Source organism: Equus przewalskii, chromosome 3 (genome assembly GCF_037783145.1).
Source record: "Equus przewalskii isolate Varuska chromosome 3, EquPr2, whole genome shotgun sequence".
NCBI lineage: Eukaryota > Metazoa > Chordata > Mammalia > Perissodactyla > Equidae > Equus > Equus przewalskii.
In genome coordinates this window covers 19,376,211-19,403,933 of record NC_091833.1, presented here as the reverse complement: position 1 = coordinate 19,403,933, position 27,723 = coordinate 19,376,211, and the positions used below count along the sequence as shown (strand labels likewise).

Sequence of the window (27,723 nt, the reverse complement as noted above, 5' to 3'; positions counted from 1 at the left end):
TTGAATCACATGATTTGCCTCCTGACCACAGCTAATTGGTTCTGAGTAATCACCTGACCCAGGGATATCCATCTATAGGCTGAACTGAGCCAATCAGCATCTTTTTCCTTGATATTCTGACCTAAAAGGCTCAGAGAGCAGCCAAGGATGGCTGGCCCTGGAGGGGGAGGGTACTGCCGTGTTGAGGTGTCAAACTTGCACCAAGTAAAATCTTAGTCAGAGAGGGATGAAGCAGGAGAGTGAAGTGTACATAGAGAAAGGGGCAGAGGTGAGAGACCATCTACGAGGCACTGGCTGGGGAGAGGAAGGTAGGAGAACCAGCCTGATTTAGCAGGTCGAGCCCCCTCGTGTCCCTCTTGAACTCCACTTCCTTGCCTTGAACATCTGGGACCCCTTTCAATAGATTCTCAATTAATTTGAGCAAGTTTGACATGGCCTCAGTTTCTTGCAACCAAACAAACTGAGAATAGAACATCAAAATATTTTGTCTATACCATCTTTCTCATAGTAACTACAACAAAGTGCAGATATTCATCCTGTTCCCAACAGATGGTGATATCTTTTTATTCATCTTTATTTTTCCACCACCTTCCCTTGCCTCTGCGCCTAGCACATGGTCAGCATTCCATCAAAGCTCAATGAAGGAATAAAGGAACATTCATCTCTAAATTTCTCTGCCTGGCTTTCCAGCCCTCTGTCATCTGGCCCCATCTCTAACCTCATTTCCCACTACTCCTCACTACACACCCTTCGCTGTGGTTAAACCAGTCTCACCAAGACATCCGACTCAATTCTCTGGGCCTTTCCTCAGGCTGGAATGTCCTCCTCCGTCTTCTTCACCTAATTATCCTTCTAATATCAGCCCCCTCCTTCTTCATTCATTCCCCAAATAGTTACCGAATGCCCACTCCGTGTCAGACATTATGCTAAGTGCCAGGCGACAGCAGACAACAGAACAAATAGGTTTTCCGTCGCCATGTTGCTTATGGTCTTAGGAACTTTCTCCACCAACCCTTCCCCAAGAGCGTCTGACTCCCAGTCATCTCTCTCCTCTCTTACCTCTCCTAAGACTAATTCTGAGACCCTCACACCACTGTATGTTAAGGGTTTCTCTTGCATTTGTTTTGCCCACCAAGCTACCTTTTGCTAACTGGATTTTAGGTGCTGTTTAGGGCTGGAGCCTGAATTTTGTGCCTTTTCTATTTATATTTATGTGGCTCAGCATTGAGGACACACTGGGCACCTGAAAAATCATTCTTCACTGCCTGCCTGCTTGATTAAAAGTGTCTCCTGCCCTCTTGGCCCGGAAAATGGAAGGACAGAGAGGTATTTGTCTGTCTTTGCAATCCCAGGAATAAACATCAGCCTGGGTTTCAGCTGATCCCAGTAACCCCGGCCATAAAGCACCATCTAAATCCAGGGTAGAGATGAACAAATAGAGGTTTTATTTGTCTGTTCAGTCCCGGGTGCTCTGGGGGAGGGCTTCACAGACCTCCTCGCCACAAACCCACGCTACCAAACAAGAAGCCACTTCTCCGGCAGCCTCCTGTGCAGTGTCCTTTGTCCTTTTACCTACCAGTCACCTCCCTTGTCTCCAGCCCTTCTGAAAGACACCTTTCAGCTCTGCGTCTTTACTGGGTGGGAGGGAAAAAAAATAGGGGCACCAGATTTCATTCTCTCCCCAGACATAAGCAAAGGTGGTTCATCCCACACCAGGTCCAGCAAGCCCTCACCACAGGATTTCTCTGCATAAAGAAAGTGCCTTTTTGAAACACAAAGTTACTCTTTCAACTCAGGAAGGGAAAAAATAATCCACCAACCAACCCCAAAACCTGCACTTGGCCAAAATCCTGAGGGCGATGGCAGGATCGAAGTGAATCATTTCTCTTTGCTCTGATTGCATCAGCGACAGGCGGCTGGGAGCTGCTGGGTCCGCAGCGGAGGCCTGATGCCACATTTGTGCCTGATTCTGATTCCCTCTTTGCTTCTGAGTAGGGCCACCTTAACTAATGCAGGACAGGAATTCGGTTCCACCCAGCTGGTTGAGTCCAGGGACTGAGAGTTCTGAGAAAGAAGCTGTTGTACCCATTTGGGCTGTTACTCCTGAGTCAAGACCAACTAATTCCATCTCTTGGTCTGCTGTTTGAGACGCTCCACAATGCCTCTGACGTGAAGTCTCAGTTTGTAGGTATTCTAAGCGCTGCAATAACTAGCACTTTTTGAGCAAAGTCTTCCTAAGTACTCTGCCCTTGCTAAACATTATTTATATGTTATTTCATTAGATTCTAAAAAAAAAAAACCCTATGAGTTAGGTGCAATGGTCATCTCTATTTTACAGATATGGAAACTGAGACCCAGAGAAATTAGGTGGCTTGACCACAGCTAGTAAATGACCAAGCCAGGACTTGGACTCAAGCCAGCTGACTCCAAAGCCAGTACTCTTCATCACTATGTTGTGGTCCTCTTTCTTCTCACTTTTCCAAGGACTCCCCATTCTCCAAAGACTGAAGAACATTCCTTCTCCTCCCAGATACCTGCAGCTCTCTCTCACCTTCCCTTAGCTGGCACACTTCCTCTGATCTGTTATCACCTCTTAGGCCATTCTGAAATAATCATTCATTCCTACAGCAAGTATTCACAGCCATATATGCCAGGTCCTGTTCTAGGAGACTCAGCAGTGAACAAGACAGATGAAAGTCTCTGCCCTCATGGACTTCACATTCTCGTGGAGGGAGACAGACACTAAAGAATATAAATACATGAAAATCTATGTATACTACATGGCAATAAGTGCTAAAGAGAGAAATAAGGCAGAGAAAAGAGACTGAGAATATGTGAGAAAATGTACAGTTTTAGGCAAGGGGCCAGGGCAGGCCTCATGGAGAAGGTGATACTAGACTTCAGATCTAATAGACATGAGAATGCACCATGTAGGGGGAAGGGCATTTGATATAGAAGGGAGGGCAACTGCAAAGGCACAGAGGCAGGAGCATGCCTGGTGTTTTCAAGGAATGGCAAGGAGGCCAGTATGGCTGGAATAGAAAGTGAGGGCAAGAGCAGCTGGAAGTGAGGTGAGAGAGGTCAGGAGAGGAGGCCAGACTGTGTGGTGCCTTGCCGGCCATTGTAAGGACGTTGCTGTTTGTTCTGAGTGAAATGGGAAGCACTGGGGATTTTTGAGCAGACTAGCATTATAATAGCATCACTCTCGTTGTTGTGTTGAGAGCAGGCTGAAGGGGGACAAGATTGGGAGGCTATTGGTCATCCAAGTGAGAAACGGTGGTGGCTTGGAGAGAGGGAGTGAAGGAAGTGAGAATGCTGAGATTCTCAGTGCACAGTCATATGTGGCATAACAACGTTTCAGTCAACAACGGGCCACATATACAAAAGTGGTCCCTAAAGATTAGTACCATGTAGCCTAGGTGTACAGTTGGCTATACCATCTAGGTTTCTTTAAGTATACTCTGTGGTGTTCCCACAATGACAAAATTAGCTAACGATGCATTTCTCAGGAAGTACCCCTGTCATAAGCAATGCATAACTTGTTGAAGTTAAGTCAAAAGGATTTCCTGACAGATTGGAGGTGGGAGATGAGAGAAACAGAGGAGTCAGGAATGACACCCAGGTTTTGGGCCTGAGCATTTGGAAGAATGGAGTTGCCATTTACTGAGATAACTGTGGGAGGAAGAGGTTTGGCGGAGGGCTATCCGGAGCTCCGTATTGGACATGATAAATCTAAGATGTCTACTAGAGATCTAGGTGACGGTGAGTAGGTGGTTAAACAGACAGTTCTGGAGTTCAAGGGAGAGATCTGGCTGGAACACAAATGTGGAAGTCATTAGGGTGTGGACGGTATTTTCTGAGCCACAAAATTGAGTGAAATCATGAAGAGAGTGAAAGCAGCTAAAGGGATAAGGTGAAAGGACCATTTCCTGGAGTACTCCAACATTTAGAGGTCAAAGAGATGAGGGGGAACCAGCAGGAGAAGACCAAGAAGAAACAGACAGTGAGGTAAGAAGAAACCCAGAAGAGAGTCTCAAGGAAGAGGGAAACATCAACTGGGTCAAATGTTTCTGACTGGGCAGGTAACAAGAGGACTGAAAAGTGACCCATCAGATAAAAAGAAGAAAAGCTTAATTAAATAGTTCTCTTGTTTCCTTTAGATGTGTATTCATCTAGATTTCTCACCCAATAGCAAGGTTGGGAAGAGCAGGGATTGGGCCCCATTGTTCTTTTGTACCCTACTCCCCTCCCCTCACCATGCCACTCCTCCTCTTCCTCTAGTCGTCCACCCCTACCGCATCCCCACCCCTCACCCCCTACTTTGCTGGAGTCTGTGGGTTGACTTACCAGCCAAGGGAGCCTTGGGCCTGAGCTGAAGCACCAGGACAATCTCTTATTCAAGTCATTGCTTCCCAGATTTGGTGAAAGGAGTAAGCTACTGCCACCTCTTTAAAGAGAAAAGAAGGGAAGGGATAAACTCATGGTGGTAGAAGGGAAAGATGCAGACACCTATGTAAAAGGAAGACAGATTTTGCTTTTAAAAAAATGCAGCAATTTTTGTTGTTGTTGTCAAGAAGTAAAGGAATTTATCTTGAGGCTGCATGGCTCCTTGGTTTAGGTAAAGTCATTAATGAGCCTTTCCAGTTGGATCAGTGCTGAAACCTGGACCAGGGTATCGGTTGAGAAGGAAATTCCTCTGCACTGAGTTTTTCCCTGGCAGGTAAGGGAGATAGGTGTGTCAGAGCCTGGGAACTATGAGAAGAGAGATGAGGGAAAGATGGCTGGCAAAGAATTCCTAGGGGTGGAGCTGGGCTGAGAAACCAGTTTTAAGAACACTGAGGTCTAACATTAATATTTTTTGAACTTTTTATTGAAGTAATAACAGATAAAGAGAGAAATGTGTACCCCTTGATGAATTTTCACATACCCGTATAAGCAGCACTCAAGTCAAGTACCCCAGGACTCCTGTCAGGTTCTCTTCCAAACATGACTCCACCCAGGGGCAATCAATCACTATCCTGACTTTGAACAGCAGGGACTAGTTCTGCCTGTTTTTTGTACATTATGTAAATGGGTCGTGCCTTTTAGTATCTGACTTCTTTCATTCAACATTGTGTTTGTGAGGTTCATCCACATTGCTGCGTAGTCATAGATTTTTCATCCTCATTGCTATAGACTATTCCATTATATGATTATAATACAATTGATTTATCCCTTCTACTGGTTTTTTTTTTTTTCCTTCTTCTCCCCAAAGACCCCCAATATGTAGTTGTATATGCTAGTTGTAGGTCCTTCTAGTTCTGCTATGTGGGACGCCGCCTCAGCACGGCTTGATGAGCGACACTAGGTCCACACCCAGGATACGAACCAAACCGGTGAAACCCTGGGCCGCCGAAGCTGAGTGCGAGAACTTAACCACTCAGCCACGCCGCTGGCCCCTATCCCTTCTACTGGTGATGGACGTGTAAGTTGTTGCCATTTGGGGGCTATCACAAACAGTGCTGCTACAAGCATATCTGGATACTTGTAGTGTTCACTTTTTTCCCCAACAGTTTATTTTGGAAAATTTCAAACATAAAGAAAAGTTGAAATAATTGTATATTGAACATCTATATGTAAACCACTTATATTCTAAATTGACCTTTTATTATATTTGTTTTATCTCTTACCATCCCTCTACCCATCCGTAAATCCATCTTTTTTCCCCCTTTGCATGCATGTCAAAGTAAGTTGCACGTTCCCTAGCATTACATTTCACCCCAAAATATTTCGGAATACTTATCATTGAAAAAAGTTTACTATTTATTTACGGATTTTTCTTTGAGGGAAAATTTACATAAAGTGAAATGTATGCACATTAACAGTGTCATTCAATGAGTTTGAGAAATGCATATACTATGTAACCCAAACCTATCAAAAAATAAAACGTTATTATCATCCAGAAAGCTCCCTCATGTCCCTTCCCAGTCAATTTCCCCCCACAACCATTCTGTTCTCTCTCTTTTTTTTTTTACCATAGATTAATTTTTTGGGTTTTTTTTTTTTTTTTAAGAAAGATTAGCCCTGAGCTAACATCTGCTGCCAATCCTTCTCTTTTTGCTGAGGAAGACTGGCCCTGAGCTAACATCTGTGCCCATCTTCCTCTGCTTTCTATGTGGGACGCCTGCCACAGCATGGCTTGCCAAGCGGTGCCATGTCCGTACCCGGGATCCCAACCAAGGAACCCCAGGCCGCCGAAGTGGAACATGTGCACTTAACCGCTGCGCCACCGGCTGGCCCCCATAGATCAGTTTTGCCTGCTTTAGGACTTCATATGAATGCAATCATACAGTATGTACTCTTTTATCTAAGGCCTCTTTCACTCAGCATAATGTTTTTGAAATTCATTCATGGTGTTGTATGAATAAGTAGTTTGTTTCTTTTCATTGCATGAATATACCACAATTTGTTTATCTGTCCTCCTGTTGACTGACATCTGGGATGTTTCCAGTTTGGGGCTTTATAATAAAAAATGCTACTACTATTCTTCTACTAGCCTTTTTGTGGACATGCTTTCATTTCTCTTGGGTAAATATCTAAAACCAAAATTACTGGGTCACAGGGGCATGTTTAGTTTCATGTGAAACTGACAGACTTTCATTTCAAAGTGGTTGTATGATTTTACACTCCCACCAACAAGGCAGGGAACTTAATATTGTTCCATACCCTTGCCAACATTTGGTGTTGTCACTCTTTTTAATTTAAGCTATTCTGGTGGGTATATAGTGGAAACTCATTGTGGTTTTAATTTGCTTTTCTCTGATAACTAATGATACTGAGCACGTTTTCAAATGCTTACTGGCCATTCATCTATCTTCCTTTGTGAAGTATCTGTTCAACTTTTTGCCATTTTTTATTGGGTTGTTTGGGGTTTTTTGCTCTTGAGTTATAGGCGTTCTTTCTAAGTCCCAAATACCAGTCCTTTGTCAGTTAAGGGCTTTCTTTACAAATAATGTCTCCCAGCCTATAGCCTGTGTACTCATTTTCCTGAATGTCTAAAAATAGCGTTGCTTATCACCAAATCATGAAGATATTCTCCTAGGTTTTCCTATAGAAGCTTTACAGTTTTAATGTCTACATTTAGGTCTAGGATCCATCTCAATTTTTGTATATAGTAAAAGATAAAGATTGAGGTTCTTTTTTTTTTGTATGGATATCCAGTTGTTCCAGCATCATTTGTTGACTTTCCTTTCCCCATTGCGTTGCGTCGTAACTTTGTCAAAAATTAAATGACTGTATAAGTGAATTTCTGAACTCTTTATTCTCTTCCATTAACCTATGTGTTGATCCTTATGATAGAATCACACTGTCTTGGGGCCAGCCCAGTGGCGCAGTGGTTAAATGCACATGTTCCGCTTTGGCGTCCTGGGGTTCGCTGGTTTGGATCCCAGGTACGAACATGGCACCACTTGACAGGCCATGCTGTGGCAGGCGTCCCACATATAAAGTAGAGGAAGATGGGCACAGATGTTAGCTCAGGGCCAGTCTTCCTCAGCAAAAAGAGGAGGATTGGCAGCAGTTAGCTCAGGGCTAATCTTCCTCAAATTAAAAAAAAAACAACAAAGAATCACACTGTCTTGATTACTGTAGCTTTACAGTAAGTCTTGAAGTCAGTAGTAAATATGAGTTCTTCTAACTTTCTTCTTTCTTTCTCCTCCTTCTTTTCCTCCTCCTCCTCCTCTTCCTCTTCTTTTCTTTCAGGATTGCTTTGAAAACCCTATCTCCTTCACGTAAATTTTAGAATCAGCTTGTCACTTTAAGAAGTCTGCTAGGATTGTGAAGGAGACTTTGTTGAATCTATATATCAATATGAGTAGAACTGACATCTTAACAATATTGAGTCGTCCAATCCATGACAAGGTATATCTCTCCATTTATTAGGTCTTCTTGAATTCCTCTCAGCGTTAATTTACAGTTTTCAGTGTACAGAACTTGTCTTTTGTTAAACTTATTCTAAGCATTTTGTATTTTTTGATACTATTGTAAATAGAATTGGTTTTTTAGATTTCATTTTCCAATTGTTTGCTGCTAGTATATAAAAACACAACTCATTTTAAAAATGCTAACCCTGTGTCCTATGAAATTGCTAATTTGATCTAGTGTTACCTCTGTTGTAGATTCCTTAGTATTTCTATGTAGAAATCATGTCATCTGCAAATAGAAGTTTTACTTCTTCCTTTAGAGTTTTTATGTTTCTTGTCTTATTGTACTGACTAGGATCTCCAATACAACGTTGAATACAAAGGCGGGGAGTAGACCTACTTGCCTTGTTCCCAGTTTTAAGGGGAAAGCATTCAATTTTTCAACATTGAATATGATGTTAGCTCTAGATTTTTCATAGATGCCCTTTTTCAGACTGTGGAAGTTCTTTTCTCTTCCTAATACGCTGAGAGTTTTTGTCATGAATAGACACTGAAATTTTGTCAAATTTTTTCTACTTAAGATGATCCTATGTGTTTTTTTCTCCCTTTTCTGTTCATATGGTAAATTACATTGATTTTCAAGTGTTAGACCAGCCTTGCATTCCTGAGACAAATCCGCAGGTTATGATGTATCATCCTTTTTCTATATTGCCAGATTTTATTTGCTAATACTTTGTTATGGATTTTCGCATCTATGTTTATAAAGGACATTGATTTGTAACTTTCTTCCTTCCTCCCTCCTTCCCTCCCTTCCCCCCTCCCTGTCTCCCTCTCTCTTTCTTTCTTCTTTCTTTTCTGATGTCTTCTCAAGTTTTGGCATCAGGGTTATACTGGCCTCACAAAACAAAGTGGAAAGCATTCTTTTCACGTGTATTTTCTGAAAGAATTTTTGTAACATTGGTAATAGTTTTTCTTAAACATGTGGTAGAATTTACCAGTAAACCATCTCAGCCTGGAGTTTCCTTTGCAGGAAGGTGTTTGATAATGAACTCAATTTCTTTACTAGCTAAAGGGACATTCAGATTTTCTCATTTATCTTATGTCCATTTGATAAGATGTAGTTTTCAAGGAATTTGTCCATTTCATCCACATTGTCCAGTTTATTAGTATAAAGTTATGACATTCTCTTATTAGCCTTTTAACGTCTTTAGCATCTGTAGTGATATCCCTTCTTTTATTCCTTATATTGGTAATTTGTCTCTTGGCTCTTTTTATCTGGGGGAGAGACGGGAAAAGGGGTCAGTCTAGCTGGGGATTAATCAATTTTGTTGATCTTTTCAAATAACCAACTTTTGGCTTTGTTAAACTTATTTATTTTTATCTGCTTTCAATTTTATAATTTCTGTTCTTCTCTTTATTATTTCCTCCCTATCATTTACTTTAGGTTTACTTTGCTCTCCTTTTTCTGGCTTCTGAAAGTGAAACCTAAGCCTCTTTTTCTACTATTAGGTTTTAAAGCTATAAATATCTCTCTAAGAACTGTTTTGTTTCATCTCACAAAGTTTGGTGTGTTTTATTTTTATACTCATTCAGTTCCAAATATTTTATAATATTCTCTGAGATTTCTTGGACTAATTATTTAGATCTGTACTGTTTAACTTCCAAGTATTTGGGTTTTTCTACGTATATTATTGTTACTGACTTGTAATTTAATTCCACTGTGGTCAGATAAAATTCTCTGTATGATTTTAGCCCTTTTAAATTTATTGGGACTTGTTTTATGGCTCAGCATCTTATCTACCTTGGTGAATATATCAGGGGCACTTGAACTTGAAGATAATGTGTATTCTGTTGGGTAGATTGCTCTGTAGATATCAATTAGATCAAGATGGCTGATGGTATTGTTCAAATCTTCTAAGTCTTTACTGATTTCTTGCCTAGTTGCTTTATAATTGCTGAGAGAAGGGTGTTAAAATGTCCAACTATGGTAGTGGATTTCTGTATTTCCCCCTTGAATTATGTCAATTTTTCTTCAAGTATTTTGAAACTCTGTTATGTATGATTTTTACACTTTCCTGGTGATATTTATTATTAAGAGATTTCCCTCTTTATCTCTGATAACAGTCTCTATCTCAAAGTCTACTTTATTTCATATTAATTTAGCCACGTCAACTTTCTTATGCTTGCTGCTTGCATGATACATCTTTTTCCATTCATTTCCTATCAACTGCTTTTGTGTGTCTCTTGTAGATAGAGTGTGGTTGCGTCATGATTTTTTTATCCATCCTGACAACTTCTGTCTTTTAATTGAAGTGTTTTAGACTACTAACTCTTAATGTAATTATTGATATGGTTGAATGTAGGTCATTTTACCATTTTACTGTTTGTTTTCTCTTTGTCCCCTGTTTTTTTGTTCCTCTTTTCTCCCTCTCCTGCCTTCTTTTGGGTTAATTGAATATTTTCTTAGAAATCTTCCTTCATTTATCTATCAGCCCTTTTGTTATACTTCTTTGCAATTTTTTAAAGTGGTCACTGTAGAAATTATAATATATATCCTTAACATTTCACAATCTATTTAGAATTAATATTGTGCCACTTCAGGTAAAATATGTTTTATGTGTTACATCTAATAAGTTGTAAACCTCACAATACAGTATTAAAATTTTTGCTTTCAATATTCATAAGTATTTTAAAGAAATGAAGTATTTTCAAAAATGCTTTCTTATATTTATTCTTACATTTACTGTTTCTAGTGCTCTTCATCGTTCCTGAAGATCCAAGTTTCTGTCTGGTACCATTTCCTTTCACCTGAAAAATGTTCCTTTAGCATTTTTTACAGTGCAGATCTGCTGGCGATGAATTCTTTTAGGTTTCGTTTATCCAAAAATGTCTTTATTGAATTTTAAATAGTTTCCTGTCATGGACTATGCGGTAGTGCCCTTCCCTGTTTCCCACAAAACTTCAGGAAAAGCCTGTTTCACAAAAAAGCCTTGTTGGTGCCTTGGGGAGCACAGGGAGAGAAGTGTCTGTGTAGGGCAAAAAGCGTTGCCCAGAGAGGACCACAGCCGCGGGGGCGAGAAGTCCAGCAGTGACAGAGAATCGCGGCAGCAGAAGTTGAGAGCAGGGCAGGACAGAGACAGGGAAACTGTCCTTCTCCCCACTCTGGAGTATCCCAAGGTTCATGCAGAGATGCTCAAACCTCTCACTTGGAGGTCAGAGGAAAAGTGACCTCAGAAACATGGAGCATCTGGGGACATTCAGGTTACACAGAAGAGACATTGAATTCAATTTGAAACATATTATTAAATGCATGATGTGTACTTTCAATCCTTTGGGTCTTCATTAGGACTTTCAGAAATCTTGCTTTTTGCCTAGGAATGTGAAGATTTGGCAGAAAGACCCCTCTCCCATTGGTCTGTGGGGTCAGTTGCTGGAAAGTTGCTCACCGGGCAGAGGCTGCAGGATGTGTCCCATGATCAGGTAAACATGTCGTAACAGAAAGAGTTGAAAAAAGCTTCCTCTCACCATCTGTGATACCTGGGAAAGACCTGTTCCTGACGCACGTGTTGCTCAGCTCACTAGAGCCAGGCACGTCTGGGGCGGGTGGTCTGGGACCTTTTCTTTCCTTGGAAAGATTCCTGCCAATCTGCAGGGCCTGGGCTAGGGTGAGGCACGAGAGGCACTCATCTCAAGTGCAACATTTAAAATGGTGCCCAAAAATCCAGCAATCAAGATAAATAATATTTTACTACAACGTTTTTCTAAAAAATAAAATTAGCGCAAAAAAATCTATGATGAATATCAAAATTTTAAATCAGACAGAATCTGACTCTGCACTGGCATAACTCACATCACTTGCCACCTCCTGATCCCAGCCCTGCTGGGTCCTGCTTTTACTTAAAATGTTGCTGTTTTGTTCATCAGGGATTTTTTTGCATTAATTTTGATTTTTTTTAATATTCCATTAAAATCACATTTATCTTGATTTCTGCGGTTTTGGGCACTCCCTTAAATTTTGCACTTGCCTGACCCTGTGCCAGCCCTGAACATCACTAATAACCTCTTTAAAATCTTCCTTGCCTCACTTCCATCCCAGCAAAAGAAATCCCTCAGCATACTTTTATGACAACAAGGCATTTTTTCATACATAAAAATAAAAAGCCTACTGGTGACACTAATAACAGCCAAATGAGGGATTTGGGTAAGTTCTTGGCACCGTTTATTCAACAGTTTTATAAATAGGGATTCTAACAGACTTCTGGATCCCAGAGTACAAGTTCATCAATTAAGATGATCTTAAATTTCTTCATTTGAACATAAACATTGAGGCTGAGAAATACAAGAATTTGAATATATCTTGTTACATTGGTTATAACACACATGAGTGTATTTGTTATGCATTCAAGGCTTCAATGGGGTGGAGTAATTAAATCTCAGGTCTGATACTTTGTGGTAGAGTATGGTCAGCATGGGTGCCATTCATAAGATATTTAATCCCTTGTATTCAATCCCATTGCACGTAGGTAGAACAACACTGAGTAACAGTAACACTAGGACTCTAGATTGAGAATCTCAATTATGGTATGTATTACCCGTATCAATTTGAGCAAGTCACTAAATGTCTCACTTTCCTCATCTGTAAAATGATCGACAGATTTACCTTAAATACTATATCATTTTTTTTAAAAACCCACCTTAATTGCACCCTCCTTTTATTTATGCTAAATAATTACAAGTCATCTTGATTATCCTTGATCTCTAAAATTATAAATGATAAGTTCTTTTCTTTCTTTCTTTTTTTTTGGTGAGGAAGATTGGCCCTGAGCTAACATCCATGCCAACCTTCCTCTATTTTTTGTACGTGGGATGCCACCACAGCATGGCTTGATGAGCAGTGTGTAGGTCCACGCCCAGGATCTGAACCTGTGAACCCCAGCTGCCGACACAGAGTGCGCAAATACAACCACTACACCACCAGGCTGGCCTCTATAAATGCTAATTTTGAAAAATAAAAAACTATTTCTAAAGAACATTTTGAAAAAGGAGATGTGAATAAGTAGAGCCAGATTTTGTTTGAAAAAATAATGATTACAAACTTTTTGTAGCCCAACATATTCATAGGCATATGCCAAAAGGGAGGCAGTGACCACTTCTATCCTGTAACTTCAGAGAGCTCAGAGTAGACGCTCTGGGCTAAAACATCAGTGATCTGGATTGACAAAAAATCTGGGCTTCACATCTGGGCTAAAGCTCCAGCAGGTGGAGGAGGAAGACTGCTCTTGACAATGGCTGACTGGCATTCTCAAAGGGTGGAAACATGACATTCTCACCAGGACTTAATTAGGAATCCAGGCTCTATTATTAATTTCCTTTCCCAAATCTAATCTTGCTGGGATTATGATTTGTGATTCTGATTGTACAGCATTTGGCAGGTTAGAATTATTCCTTTTTTTTTTTTAAAGATTGGCACCTGAGCTAACAACTGTTGCCAATCTTCTTTTTTTTCCTGCTTTTTCTCCCCAAAACTCCCCGTACATAGTTGTATATTTTAGTTGTGGGTCCTTCTAGTTGTGGCATGTGGGACGCTGCCTCAGCATGGCCTGATGAGCAGTGCCATGTCTGCACCCAGGATCCGACCCAGCGAAACCCTGGGCCGCTGAAATGGAGCACGTGAACCTAACAATTCAGCCACAGGGCTGGCCCCTAGAATTATTCTTTAATTATTTTAACAGATCATTCCCATTGCTCCTTCTTTCAATTCCAGCAATTTTTTCCCTCCTTGTAGCCAGGTAAGTCTCTTAGGACCTTCTCCAGGCACTGGCGAAAGACACACTAATATCTTCATCAAAAAGAACAGGAGCTAAACCCCCATGAGGTCGCCAGGATGGTTTGTCTCTTTATAATTTTTTATAACAGCTTTATTGAGATATAATTCACATACCATGCAATTTACCCATTTAAAGCATACAGCTCAATGGCTCTTAGTATATTCACGGTGTGGTGCAACCTTCACCACAATCAGTTTTAGAACATTTTCATCACTGCTCTAAAAAGAACCCCTGTATCTGTTAGCAGCCACCTCTCATTCTCCCATGCCCCACAGCCCTAGGCAACCACTTTCTGTCTCTATAGACTTCCCTCTTCTGGACATTTCATATAAATGGAATCATACAATATGTGGTCTTTTGTGTCTGGCTTCTTATACCTAGCCTAATGTTTTCAAGGGTCTTTCCTGTTGTAGCATGAACCAGTACTTCATTACTTTTCATGGCTGAATAATATTCCATTGTATGGATATACCACATTTCATTTATTCATTCATCAGTTGGTCGACATTTGGGTTGTTTCCACTTTTTGGCTCTTGTGAATAATGCTGTAATAAACGTGGTGTACAAGCTTTTGTTTGGACATATGTTTTCAATTCTCTTGGGTATATATCTAGGAGCAGAATAGCTAGGTCATATGCTTCTTTGTACTTTTCAATGGAGTGATGTATCAATTATCTACTCCTGCATAGAAAATTACCCCAAAGCTTCATGGCTTAAAATAACAATAATCATTTCATTTTTTTTCAAGATTTTATTTTTCCTTTTTCTCCCCAAAGCCCGCCGATACATAGTTGTGTATTTGTAGTTGTGAGTCCTTCCAGTTGTGGCATGTGGGACACTGCCTCAACATAGGTTGATGAGTGGTGCCATGTCCGCTCCCAGGATCCAAACTGGCGAAACCCTGGGCCACGAAAGCGGAGTGCATGAACTTAACCACTCGGCCACGGGGCCAGCCCCAACAATAATAATTTCTTATCTCTCACATTTTGTGGGTCAGGAATTTGGGAGCACCTTGAATACGAAGTTCCTCCTCCAGGTCTTTCATGAGGTTTCAGTGAGATGCTGGTCAACATGGCAGTCATCTGAAGGCATGGCTGGAGCTGGGGGATCCATTTCTTTTTTTTGGTGAGGAAGATTGGTCCTGAGCTAACATCTGTTGCCAATCTTCCTCTTTTTCCCTGAGGAAGATTGTCATTGAGCTAACATCTGTGCCAATCTTCCTCTATTTGGTATACAGGACACCATCACAGCATGGCTTGATGAGCAATGTGTAGGTCTGTACCCAGGATCCAAACTGTGAACCTTGGGCTGCCAAAGTGGAGTATGCGAATTTAACTGCTATGCCACTGGACCGACCCCTGGAGGATCCATTTCTTTTTTTTTTTTTTTATTGAGTTAACGATAGGTTACAATCTTGTGAAATTTCAGTTGTACATTAATGTTTGTCATTCGTATTGTAGGTGCACCACTTCACCCTTTGTGCCCACCCCCACCCCACCTTTCCCCTGGTATCCACTAATCTGTTCTCTCAGTCCACATTTTTAAATTCCTCATATGAGTGGAGTCATACACAGATTATCCTTCTCTAGCTGGCTTATTTCATTTAACATAATTCCCTCAAGGTCCATCCATGTTATTGCAAATGGAATGATTTTGTTCTGTTTTGCACTGAGTAGTATTCCATTGTATATATCTTCTTTATCCAATCATCAGTTGATGGGCACTTAGGTTGCTTCCATGTCTTGGCTATTGTAAATAATGCTGCAATGAACATTGGGGTACATAGGACTTTTGGGATTGCTGACTTCAAGCTCTTTGGATATACACCCAGTAGTGGAATGGCTGGATCGTATGGTAGTTCTACTTTTAATTTTTTGAGGAATCTCCATACTGTTTTCCATAGCGGCTGCACCAGTTTGCATTCCCACCAGCAGTGTATGAGGGTTCCTTTTTCTCCACAACCTCTCCAACATTTGTTACTATTAGTTTTAGATATTTTTGTCATTCTAATGGGTGTAAGGTGATAGTGTAGTTTTGATTTGCATTTCCCTGATGATCAGTGATGATGAGCATCTTTTCATGTACCTATTGGCCATCCGTATATCTTCTTTGGAGAAATGTCTATTCATGTCTCCAGCCCATTCTTTGATTGGGTTGTTTGATTTTTTGTTGTTGAGTTGTGAGAGTTCTTTATATATTATGGAGATTAAGCCTTTGTCAGATATATGACTTGCAAATATTTTTTCCCAGTTAGTGGGTTGTTTTTTCGTTTCAATCCTGTTTTCATTTGCCTTGAAGAAGCTCTTTAATCTGATGAAGTCCCATTTGTTTATTCTTTCTATTCTTTCCCTTCTCTGAGAAGGCATGGTGTCCGAAAAGATCCTTTTAATACTGATGTCAAAGAGTGTACTGCCTGCGTTTTTTTCTAGAAGTCTTATGGTTTCAGGTCTCACCTTTAGGTCTTTGATCCATTTTGAGTTTATTTTGGTGAATGGTGAAAAAGAATGGTCAATTTTCATTCTTTTACATGTGGCTTTCCAGTTTTCCCAGCACCATTTGTTGAAAAGACTTTCTTTTCTCCATTGTATGCCCTCAGCTCCTTTGTGGAAGATTAGCTGTCCATAGATGTGTGGTTTTCTTTCTGGGCTTTCAATTCTGTTCCATTGATCTGTGCACCTGTTTTTGTACCAGTACCATGCTGTTTTGATTACTGTAGCTTTGTAGTATGTTTTGAAGTCAGGGATTGTGATGCCTCCCGTTTTGTTCTTTTTTCTCAGGATTGCTTTAGCAATTCGGGGTCTTTTGTTGCCCCATATGAATTTTAGGATTCTTTGTTCTAATTCTGTAAAGAATGTCATTGGGATTCTGATTGGGATGGCGTTGAATCTGTAGATTGCTTTAGGTAGAACGGACATTTTAACTATGTTTATTCTTCCAATCCATGTACATGGAATGTCTTTCCATCTCCTTATGTCGTCATCCAGTTCTCTCAGAAAGGCCTTGTAATTTTCATTATATAGGTCCTTCACTTCCTTAGTTAAATTTACCCCGAGGTATTTTATTCTTTTTGTTGAGATTGTGAATGGTATTGTGTTCTTGAGTTCTTTTTCTGTTAGCTCATTGTTAGAATATAGAAATGCTACTGATTTATGCAAATTGATTTTGTACCCTGCAACTTTGCTGTAGTTGCTGATTACTTCTAAGAGTTTTCCAATGGATTCTTTGGGGTTTTCTATATATAAGATCATGTCGTCTGCAAACAGCGAGAGTTTCACTTCTTCCCTCCCTATTTGGATTCCTTTTATTCCTTTTCCTTGCCTGATTGCTCTGGCCAGGACCTCCAGTACTATGTTAAATAAGAGTGGTGACAGAGGGCATCCTTGTCTCGTTCCTGTTTTCAGGGGGATGGCGCTCAGTTTTTGCCCATTGAGTATGATGTTGGCTATGGGTTTGTCATATATGGCCTTTATTATGTTGAGGTAGTTTCCTTCTATGCCCGTTTTGTTCAGAGTTTTTATCATAAATGGCTGTTGGATTTTGTCAAATGCTTTCTCTGCATCTATTGAGATGATCACATGGTTTTTATTCCTCAGTTTGTTGATGTGGTGTATCACGTTGATTGGAGGATCCATTTCTAAGATGGATCACTCACAGCTGGCAAGTTAGTGCAGGCTGTTGGCTGGGGGCCTCAGTTCCTCTCCATATGGGCTTCCCCACACAGATGCCTGAGCGTCCTCAAAGTAGCTGGCTTTCTCTAAAACAAGCTAGGCAAGAGACCAAGGTGGAAGCTGCATTATCTTTTGGACTTAGCCTCAGGAGTCAGACACTGTCTCTTTCACCATATCCTATTGTTCACATAGGCCAGTCCTGATTTATGCGGGAGGGGAGGCAAGGTTGGAGACCATCTTGGAGGCTGCCTACCATGGATAGGTTGACTTCAAAGCTCTATTCTCTGTTGTTCCTGTTGAGATGATCCAAATTTACAGACCCCAGGCAGGAGGCCAAATAATATGTGTCAGAGTTTGTAGGATCTCAGAGCACCATGATTTGCTCCCTCACTTGGTGGATTTAACAACTTGCAGTGGAGCTTCCTGACTGTCCTGCCGGGGAATCTGAGGAGAGCCTTAGTGCACTATGTAATAGAAATAAGATCAAGAACTCCAAGCCTGCCCGCTGCCCTTGGATTGATGCCCTTGGTATTCACCTCTGGAAGAGCCAACGCTTTGTCTCTCTATCTACATCAGCAAAACTTTCCTGGAATGTCATTTGAGTTATTTAATCCAGTCGTCAAATCCACTTTCTCTCCTGGCAAATCAGCAAGTACTTATTAAGTATCTACTGTGTACCCAAGAGCAAATCCGAGAATCATTTGAGACTGATGTAGATGGATAAGCCAATATGCCCAGGCATGACCAAAATAGACTGTTGTCAAACCCACCTGTCTTGAGGCTTCAAAGGCAAGGAACTGAAAAGGATTTTTTTTTTTTTGAGTTAGCATTTAGAGAAGTCACAGCCACGAGAATGCTTTCAGATTTATTTTCATCTAGAAAAGTCCCGAGGACGTGAACAACAAAGAAAGACTGAGGAACAATTCTAGATTAAAGACAGCTAAAGACACCTGACGGCAAAATGTAATGCTTAGCCTGGATTAGATCCTGGCCGAGGGAAAAATAGCTATAAAATATATCATTGGAAATCTGCAAAATTGGAATATGAACTGTAGATTAGGTAATAATAGTGGATGAATGTTAACTTTTCTGAATTTTATGATTATTTTGTGGTTACATAACAAAACATATTTGTTCTTAGGAAATACACACTGAAGTATTAAGGGGTAAATGTGTCTACAACTTACTTTCAAATGATTCAGAAAAAAATTCTGTATATACATACGCACACACACATATGTGTGTTTATATATGTTATATATATTATAAATATATTTTATATATTATGTATAATATTTATATAAATACATAAAATATAATTTATTTAATATATTTGTATATTATCGAAATTATAGAAATATATTTAACATATTATAAAATATATATTTTATAAATTTATATATAAATATTTATATATTATATATTATTTATATAAACACATATATATGAGAATAAAGAGAACAAATGCAGCAAAATGTGAACAGTGGATCTGGGTGAAGGGTATATGGGAATTCTTTATACTGTGTCTGCAGCTTTTTGTAAATTTGAAATTATTTCAAAATAAAAATTTTTAGGAAGAAAAGAAACTCCTGAGAGTCTCCCATGAAGGACAGGATAGACTGTGGTGTCATTGCTCCTTCACAGAATATGGGATGGTAAATAGGAGTCGAGGGTAGGTGGGTGCCAACTACTCACATGACCAATCCAGCACTACGTCTAAGGGCTGGAGGTGACAACTGGCTGAGACGACAACATCTCCTGGTGGTTGTTAGGAACCCCAACATTACCGAAACTTTGCACTATCCTAGTGATCCCACAGTTAGCCCCTGAAAGTGGCAGTCTTAACTTGCTCCACCCCTGACCTCTGGTCTGGTGGCCATCTCAGTGGCTCCTCCATGAGGTCCCAGGCTGGCCAGTGGCACTGTTTGCCCCCTTGCTCCCCAAGAGTGAGTGCATCCTTCTGCTGAGTTGGGCCCAGGGCCAGGAGGCAGAAACCTCTTCTATTCCCTCCAGATCAGAGGCAACCTGGCGAGAAAGCCATGCTGCAAAATCTCCCAAGTTTCCAAGAACATCTCAGAGCTACAGAATTAGCCAAATTTCTTTGAATTGGCCTTGAGTAAGAAGCTCCCTTCCCGTGACGCTACTTTGTCTCAGATAGAAAGATGCACATTCTGATTCCTATTCCACTAGATCTAATCGAGGCCCAGAGGATGCCTAAGTTAAACACTTTGGCCCTTCAGCCTTCCGAACTCACTAAATATGAGCTCCACAAAATAGCTTCAATGCCAGCCAAGCCTGGGTATCACCATCTGCCTGCCGGAGTCAATCCACTGACTTCCAGTCAGCAGTGAGAGGAAGTGGAAAGGCCACCAGCCCCAGGGGCTTCAAAGAGGAGGTCAGGGAGATCCCTGACAAGAGAAGCAATCACAAAGCCCTCAATGGGAACAAAAGGAGAAGAAGGTCTTTCTAGTTCCCGTGAAAGTGGTTACTGGACTGTGATGGTCCCAGGCAAGCCCACAGCCCAGTGGCCACCTGCTGGGGACAAAGACCTTTCTCCTCTAGCTTGGACTCTCTGATGTGGGAAAGATCAGCCTCCTGCTGTTCACCATTCGCAGAGGCTGTTCTTGGCTTTCCTGGTTACCTGAGTCCAGGCAAAGGAATCATTGGCCCAGCACATAGCAAGTTCTCAAGGATAGCAACCATTTTCACAGCGCTTACCAAGCGCCAGCACTGTCCTAGGCACCTTATAGATAACAACTCATGTAAACCCCCAGTCACCCTGTGAACATGGTCCTCTTATCCCCACTTGGCCGATGAGGAAACTGAGGCACAGAGAGGTAAAGTAACATGCCCAAAGTCACTGACCTAGTCAACAAAGGAGCCAGGATTTGAACCTCGGTGTCCGACTTGAATCTGTGCTTTTAACATACTTCTTTATGCAAGGCCTCCCAGCTTGCTCTACGTGCTGCTTCTAAAGAACCCATAATTGAGGAAATAAACAGTCATATTTCAAAAATCATATACAGACAGGAAGAGATGGACAAGGGGGTCTGCAAAGCTGGTTGACAGAGGATAGGAAAATGGAGTGGGTCTCACTGTTACCTAGTGTACTTATACTCTGTGCCATATCATTCATTCATTCATCCTCTCATATTTAGAATTCAAGGCCTACTAAGTGTTAGAATGGGAGGAAGTGAGAGGAGCACAATTCAGATAATAAAATGCAACCTGAGCACACAAATAGTGAGATAATCAGAGACGGAGGATTTTAGGCCGAGTAAGCGGTGCTGACGTCAGGAGCAGGGTGGGATCGGCAAAAGAAATTTGGGCAAATTGCAGGTGCACAGCTCCAAGGTGTGTTCCCCAACCACTCCTCCCACCACAGGTTGGGGGACCTTCTTCAGTCCGCCCATAGGCACCCCCCACACAGCATCCATATTTTAGCATTTCCCACACTGGGGAAGTTTCCTATTTGCTTCTCTGTCTGCTATTAATTTCTCTACCTGTAGTGCTAGGCATGGACTAGTCACTCAGCGTTTTTTGCATGACTTTCTGAATGCAAAAGGCCCCGGGGGAAAAAAGCACAGGTGTACCGAGGGGAAATGAGCAGGCAGGCTCACCTGAGCAAGGTGGACAAGAACACTGCTTCTCAAACTATCTGATGCATGAGAATCACCTAGGGATCTTGAGAAAATGCAAATCCTGATCCAGTAGGTATGGGCTGTGGCCCGAGACTCCTCGTTTCCAACAAGCTTGCTGGTGATGCTGATACTCCTGGTCCCTGGATCCTACTTTGAGTAGCAAGGCCCTTGACAATTCAGCCCTTCCCGGCCCAAGAGAGCCTCATTCCACAGAAGGACTCCCTTCCTCTGGCCCTGTGCTCCTCCTATGCCCCTAAAGCAGCCTTTGCCACTGATCTCATTTTCCCTCTTCTTCCCAAACCCAGATTTGATGACAATCTACCAAACCCCTAGAGTTCCCACTGGTCCCTGGGGGCTTGGTGAGGGGTTTCCTGTGGTCAAGGACGTCTCCCAGATCACAGGTTACATCTCCCAGAGCTCAGGATCATGGTGCGCTTCAGCATCTTTGAGGCTCCAAGAAGTCCCGTGATGACAAAGCATTGTATAGGAGAGATGGGGGAGAGACTGAATGCCCCCATAACCTCATCAGCACCACCCCAGCTACTCAAACCTAGGTAAAGTCCCACTGCTTGCTACACCATGGTGGTTTCCCATCCACCCAGATGGCCATCCACATGGAAATTCCAGAGGCACCACTGGAAACAGGCAGGGTTTGTCTTGAGGAGAGAGGAGGAGGGAGGCACCGGTCAGTGACTCTTTTCTTTCTAACTCTCAGGACCCTGGTCCCTAGTCTCCTTCCCCTCTCCTCCTTCTTGAAGGATCTGATGCTTTATTTGCACTGAATCGTACATGATTGCTAAGACTACAATATGTCACCTCTGAAGGCTTATTGTTCTCGGTTTGCGCCCCTGCCCCCACCCCAGATCCATCTTCTATCCCTCTCTGTTCCTGGGAGGCTGAGCCCTCGGAACCACATCACCCAGGCCCCCTTACCCTCTGGCTTCAGTTTGGGTCTGGCCAGTGGGGGACGCTGCCAGGAGATCTGAGGCCAAGAGGAGAGGAAGATGGAGATACTTCATCCTGGCGGCAGCCTCTGGGCAGTGGCTGCATCTCTTCAGCCTCCATCTCCCTCTCGGTGGCTCTTCCACAGCTCAGTTCTCACTGGGCTTCCTTGGGCCCTTCCACCCCAGGGTGCTAACAGCGGGCTGGCTCACAAGTCCCAGGGTGCTTCACCATCCCTGCTGGTTCCTTTAATCCTGCCCACGTCACTGTAAATAGTCCTGTCACTAATTTCCTTATTTTATCTTATTTTTCAGTTAAACCCTTCTGAGTGTGCCTTCTATTTCCTGCGAGGCTCTGACTGATAGAGAATGCTGCATTTTTTCGGGTATAAGATCCCAATTTGGCTGAGGCCAAAGCAATGGAGTTCTAATGGTAGTATTCGGGGCTAGAGGGAATCCAGAGAGAGAAGGCAGTTTTGAAGGGGCCATCATGCCAGTGTTTCTCAGTGCCTTGAAATCAACTACATCCAGCCCAGGACTTAGCTTCTGAATAATTTTATTCTCTTCAGCTGCCATGATCCGAGAAGTTGCTGGGCTGCAGACAGGGTGCTCAGGATTGTGGGAACCAAGGGCGATACAGACCAGGCCTCAGGTCCCAGAACCTCACTCAGGGACATGGGGGCAGGGCAGGATGAAAGCCCTGGAATGGAATTGAATGTGACAGGCAGCCAAGCAGGGCAAAGCTGCCGAGATAAGAGCCTAATCAGAGTTCAGACAGAGAACAGTGGCAGAACAGCAGACGGAGGCTTTGTTCCAACGCTGGGGACCTGGGAAGACCTCACAGGGTGGGGGAGGAGGTCACATGGGACCTTGGAGGACTGTGAAGCAGGCCCATCGGCAGCCTCAGCCCAGAAGCCAGAGCAGGCCCCTTTTCTTGGCCCCTCCCCGGGATTCTTACTGCACATCTGCTTTCCTCCTGGAGCTGCCACAGAAGAAGTCTACCCTGTGCACGCACTGTGCTGGGGCTTTGCATGCATGAGCTCATTCTGTCTGCCCAGCCAGCCTTGTGGGTGGGCTTTATTCATCCTATTTTAATAGCTAAGGACACTGAGGCTCAGTTCGAGTGACTGGCCCACAATTTTATAAATCAACACTGGAGGAACCAGGATTTGAATCCAGACTACCTGGTTCCAAGATGCACGCTCTCAACCACTGTGTTATCTATCCGCTTTGATTTCTATAACTCTTATAGGAATAGCAGCATCTAAACAATGAGCCAGCGGTGGTGCTGAGCACTCTGTACAGACCATCTAATTTAGTCTTCACAGCGCCCCCATGAGGTAGGTCCTAGTATTACCCCCAATTTTTGGAAGAGGAAGAAATTGTCCTGCCAAGAGGTTACTGCACTCCCTCATCGGCCCTCTGCCAGGACACGGTGGAGCCATTTGAACCCAAGAGACCAACTCAAAGTTCATGCCCTCAGCCACTACATTCCTAGAGGTCAGAGCCTATATTATTATTTTTTTAATAGACCTTAGTTTGTAGAATGGTTTTAGATTTACAGAAAAATTATGCAGATAATACAAAGAGTTTCCTAATTGCTCTATCTAGGACTTCCAATACCCTGTTGAATAAAAGCAGTGAGAGTGGGCTTCCTTGTCTTGTTCCTGATCTTAGAGGAAAAGCTTTTAGCTTTTCACCATTAAGTATGATGTTAGCTGTGGGCTTGTCACATATGGCCTTTATTATGTTGAGCTACATTCCCTCTATACCCACTGTGTTCAGAGTGTTTATCATAAACGGATGACAAATTTTGCCAAATGCTTTTTCTGCATCTATTGAAATGATAATATGACTTTTATCCTTCGTTTCATGAATGCGGTGTATCACATTGCTTGATTTGCCTACGTTGAACCATCCTTGCCTGCCTGGGATCTTCCCACCTGATCATGATCTATGATTCTTTTAATGTATTGTTGAATTTGGTTTGCTAATATTTTGTTGAGGATTTTTGCATCTATGTTCATCAGGGATATTGGCCTGTAATTTTCTTTTCTTGTGGTGTCCCTGTCTGGTTTTGGTATCAGAGTAATGCTGGCCTCGTAAAATGTGTTTGGAAGTGTTCCCTCCTCTTCTATTTTTTGGAAGAATTTTAGAAGGACTGGTATCAATTCTTCTTTAAACGTTTGGTAGAATTCACCAGTGAAGCTCTCTGGTCCTGGACTTTTGTTTGTTGGAGGGTTTTGATCACTGATTCAGTCTCCTTACTAATAATTGGTCTGTTTAGATCTTCTATTTCTTCATGAAATACCAAAAGACAAATAATATATGACCTCATTCACATGTGGAATATAAGAAAAGAAACAAACAAAACCGAACTCGTAGATTCAGAGAACAGATTGGTGGCTGCCAGAGGTGGAGGTAGGGGTGGGCAAAATGGGTGAAGATGGTCGAAAGGCACACACACAGAAATACAGAGTTTTATATACCCCATTATCAGTTTCCCCTATTGTTACAATTAATGCATGAATGTTGATATGTCATTATTAACTGACATCCACGGTTTATTCAGATTTCCTTAGTTTAGCTAATGTCCTTTTTGTGTTCCAGGATCTCCCATCCAGGATACTACGTTACATTTAGTCATCATATCTCCTTAGGCTCCTCTTGGCTGTGACGGTTTCTCAGACTTCCCTTGTTTTTGATGATCCTGACAGTTTTATGAATTGTGGTAAAATATGCACAACATAGAATTTACCATCTCAACCATTTGGGGGGTTAATATTTTCAATTATGGTAAAATATACATAAAACTTACCATCTTAACCATTTTTAAGTGTATAGTCAGTAGTGTTAAGTACATTCACATTGTTGTGCAACAGCTCTCCAGAATGTTTTCATCTTGCAAAACTGAAACTCTACGCTCATTAAACAACTCCCCTTTTTCCCTCTCCAGCCGCTTTCTGTTTCTGTGAATTTGACAACTTTAGATACCTCAGATATGTGGAATCATACAGCATTTGTCTTTTTGTGACTGACTTATTTCACTTAACATAATGTCCTCAAGGTTCACCCATGTTGTAGCATGTGTCAGAATTTCCTTCCTTTTCAAGGTTAAATATGTTATTGTATGTATTTTCCACTTTTTGTTTATTCATTCATCCCTCAAGAGACACTTGGGTTGCTTCCACCTTTTGGCTGTTGTGAACATGGGTGTACAAATATCTCCGAGAGTCCCTGCTTTCAGTTCTTTTGGAGATATACCCAGAAGTGGAATTGCTGGATCATACAGTAACTGGGGAACTGCCATTGTGTTTTCCATAGTAGCTGTACCATTTTACATTCCCACCAACAGTGTGAAAGAGTTCCAGTTTTCCACATCCTTGCCAACACTTGTAAATTTTTGGATTTTTTGATAATAGCCATTCCAGTGGGTATGAGGTGGTATCTTATTGTGGTTTGGATTTGCATTTCTCTGATGATTAGTGATGTTGAGCATCTTTCCATGTGCTTATTGGCCATTTACATATCTTCTTTGGAGAAATGTCTATTCAAGTCCTTTGTCCATGTTTTAATCAGATTGTTTGTTTTTTTGTTGTTGAGTTAAAGGAATTCTTTATATATTCCAGATATTAACCTCTTATCAGATAAATGACTTACAAATATTCTCTCCCATTCTGTAGGTTGTCTTTTCACTCTGTTGGTTGTGTCCTTTGATGCACGACCTTGACAGTTTTGAGGAGTACTGGTCTGGTACATTATAAGATGCCCTCTATTGGAATTTGATGTTTTTCTCATGATTAGACTGATGTTATAGGTTTGGGGGAGAAAGATCACAGAGTTAAAGTGCCATTTTCATCACATCATAGCAAGGATACATGCTATCAACATGACTTATGACTGTTGATGTTGACCTTGGCCACCTGGCTGAGGTTGCGTCCGCTTTCCTGTCTGTAGAGTTACTCTTTCTAACCCCTCCCCACCTTTTCCATACTGTACTCTTTGGAAGGAAGTCATTATGTGCAGCCTTTGTGGTTTCTCTACACTAAATACACCGTTATAAATGATCCTTTTATTAAACTTTCCTCAAATTACCTGCTGGGACCCTAGCTACAATATAGGCAGATAATGTTTCATATTTTTTTAAGAGCTTTTCATTGTGGAAAATTTCAAACACATACAAAGAGAATTATGTACCCAATTCCCAGTGCCAGCAATGACCAACCCTCTGCCATTCTTGTTTCGTCTAGACCTCTACACACTGCCCACTCCAACTCTATTTCATTAACAGTTTCTTACAACCTCTTCCCCTTTTTTTTTCAGGTAAAAGTCACACGTATTAAAATGTGCAAATCTTAGGCTACATAATTTTAATAAGCGGGTACAGCTGTGTAACACACATCCCCTTCGTGATGTAGAGTAAGTCCTTCTCCCACTGCCCTGCCCTTTCTCATCCACGACCCTCCAGCCATCTCTCCAGAGTCAACCTCTGTTCCAATTTTTTTCACCTTAGGTTAGTTTTGCCTATTCTAAAACTTCATATAAATGGAATTATACAGTTTGCACTCTTTTTTTTTTCTGGCTTCTTTCATTGAGTATAATGTATTTGAGGTTCACTCAAAGTGCCGTGCATATCAGTATTTCATCCCTTTCTATTGCTGAGCAGGATTCCATTGAATGCACGTGCCACAATTTGTTTATCGGTTCTCCTCTTGATGGGCATTTGGGTTGGTACTTGTTTTGGCTATTATGAATAAAGCAGCTGTGCACATTTTTGTACGAGTCTTTTCGTGGGTATGTGTTCTCATTCTCTTGGATAATCACCGTTTTATATGTTTCTGTATCCACTAGGGCAAAAGAAGTGTGAAAAAATGAACTGAGTTGTGGAACCAAGAGCTGTGAGGTGGCGATAATCATTTCAAATAATAAGGTGCAGTTCACGTAATAAAGTTCCAAAGTTGAGCATGAACTCCAGCAGCAAAGGCGGGATAAAAAGAAAGGACATCTGAGGTGTAAACTTAGTGATTCAGTCAAGAATTTTGAAAAAGGACAGGCTTTGAAGAAGAGCCAAAATGAGGGGACACCCAGGAGACTTCCTCCCGCAAGGGACAGAGGCTGCTCTCCCACATGCTGGCTGGACAGGGAGTCACACAGGGCCTCTCCACTGGAGTCACATTGGAGGCCACAACTCGCGGAGGCAGCCCAGCGAGAGCAAAGACTACAATGCCTGTAGTCTGCTAGTGAGATTTTTCGTGATGTTTTGTACCTTGTCAAGGAACGTTAATACCCTCTGTTTTTCCCTCCCTAAATCCACTCCTGAATTGCCACACTGAGAGAGTTTGTCCTGGCCATGGATAATCCAGAACAGGAGACAATCCAGCGATCTTTTCTCCTTGGCTCCGGAAGATGTTTGTGTGTAGTCGGGAATCTGGGTGGCTGCCATTAACCAGCCACGTGTTCCTTTGTCTCCAAAGTCCCTTCCAGCTCTGACATATTATGACCCAGCAACTGTACTTCTTTTTCCAATAAATGTTTTTTCTTATTACAAAGGTATATGTGTCCACCATAGAAAGTTAGAAAACATAAATAAGGGATCAGAAGAAAATATAAAATGAGTCGATTTCACCGCCCAGTGCTAACTCTTATTAACATTTACTCATTATTTAATACATTTTTATTGAGTGCCTGCCAGGCACTGAGCAGTTTGACACATATCTTTCCAGGCTATTTATATTTATATTTTA

At 41.7% G+C, this 27,723-nt stretch overlaps 1 long non-coding RNA gene across 1 annotated transcript; it reads left to right on the top strand.

The window, feature by feature from the left end:
- Window positions 1-224: 224 nt before the first annotated feature.
- LOC139082465 (uncharacterized) lies at window positions 225-27,522 on the top strand. Its single transcript, XR_011538495.1, has 3 exons — window positions 225-308; window positions 11,277-11,381; window positions 26,831-27,522. It is a non-coding gene; the product is annotated as an uncharacterized lncRNA (long non-coding RNA).
- The last annotated feature ends 201 nt before the right edge of the window (window positions 27,523-27,723 follow it).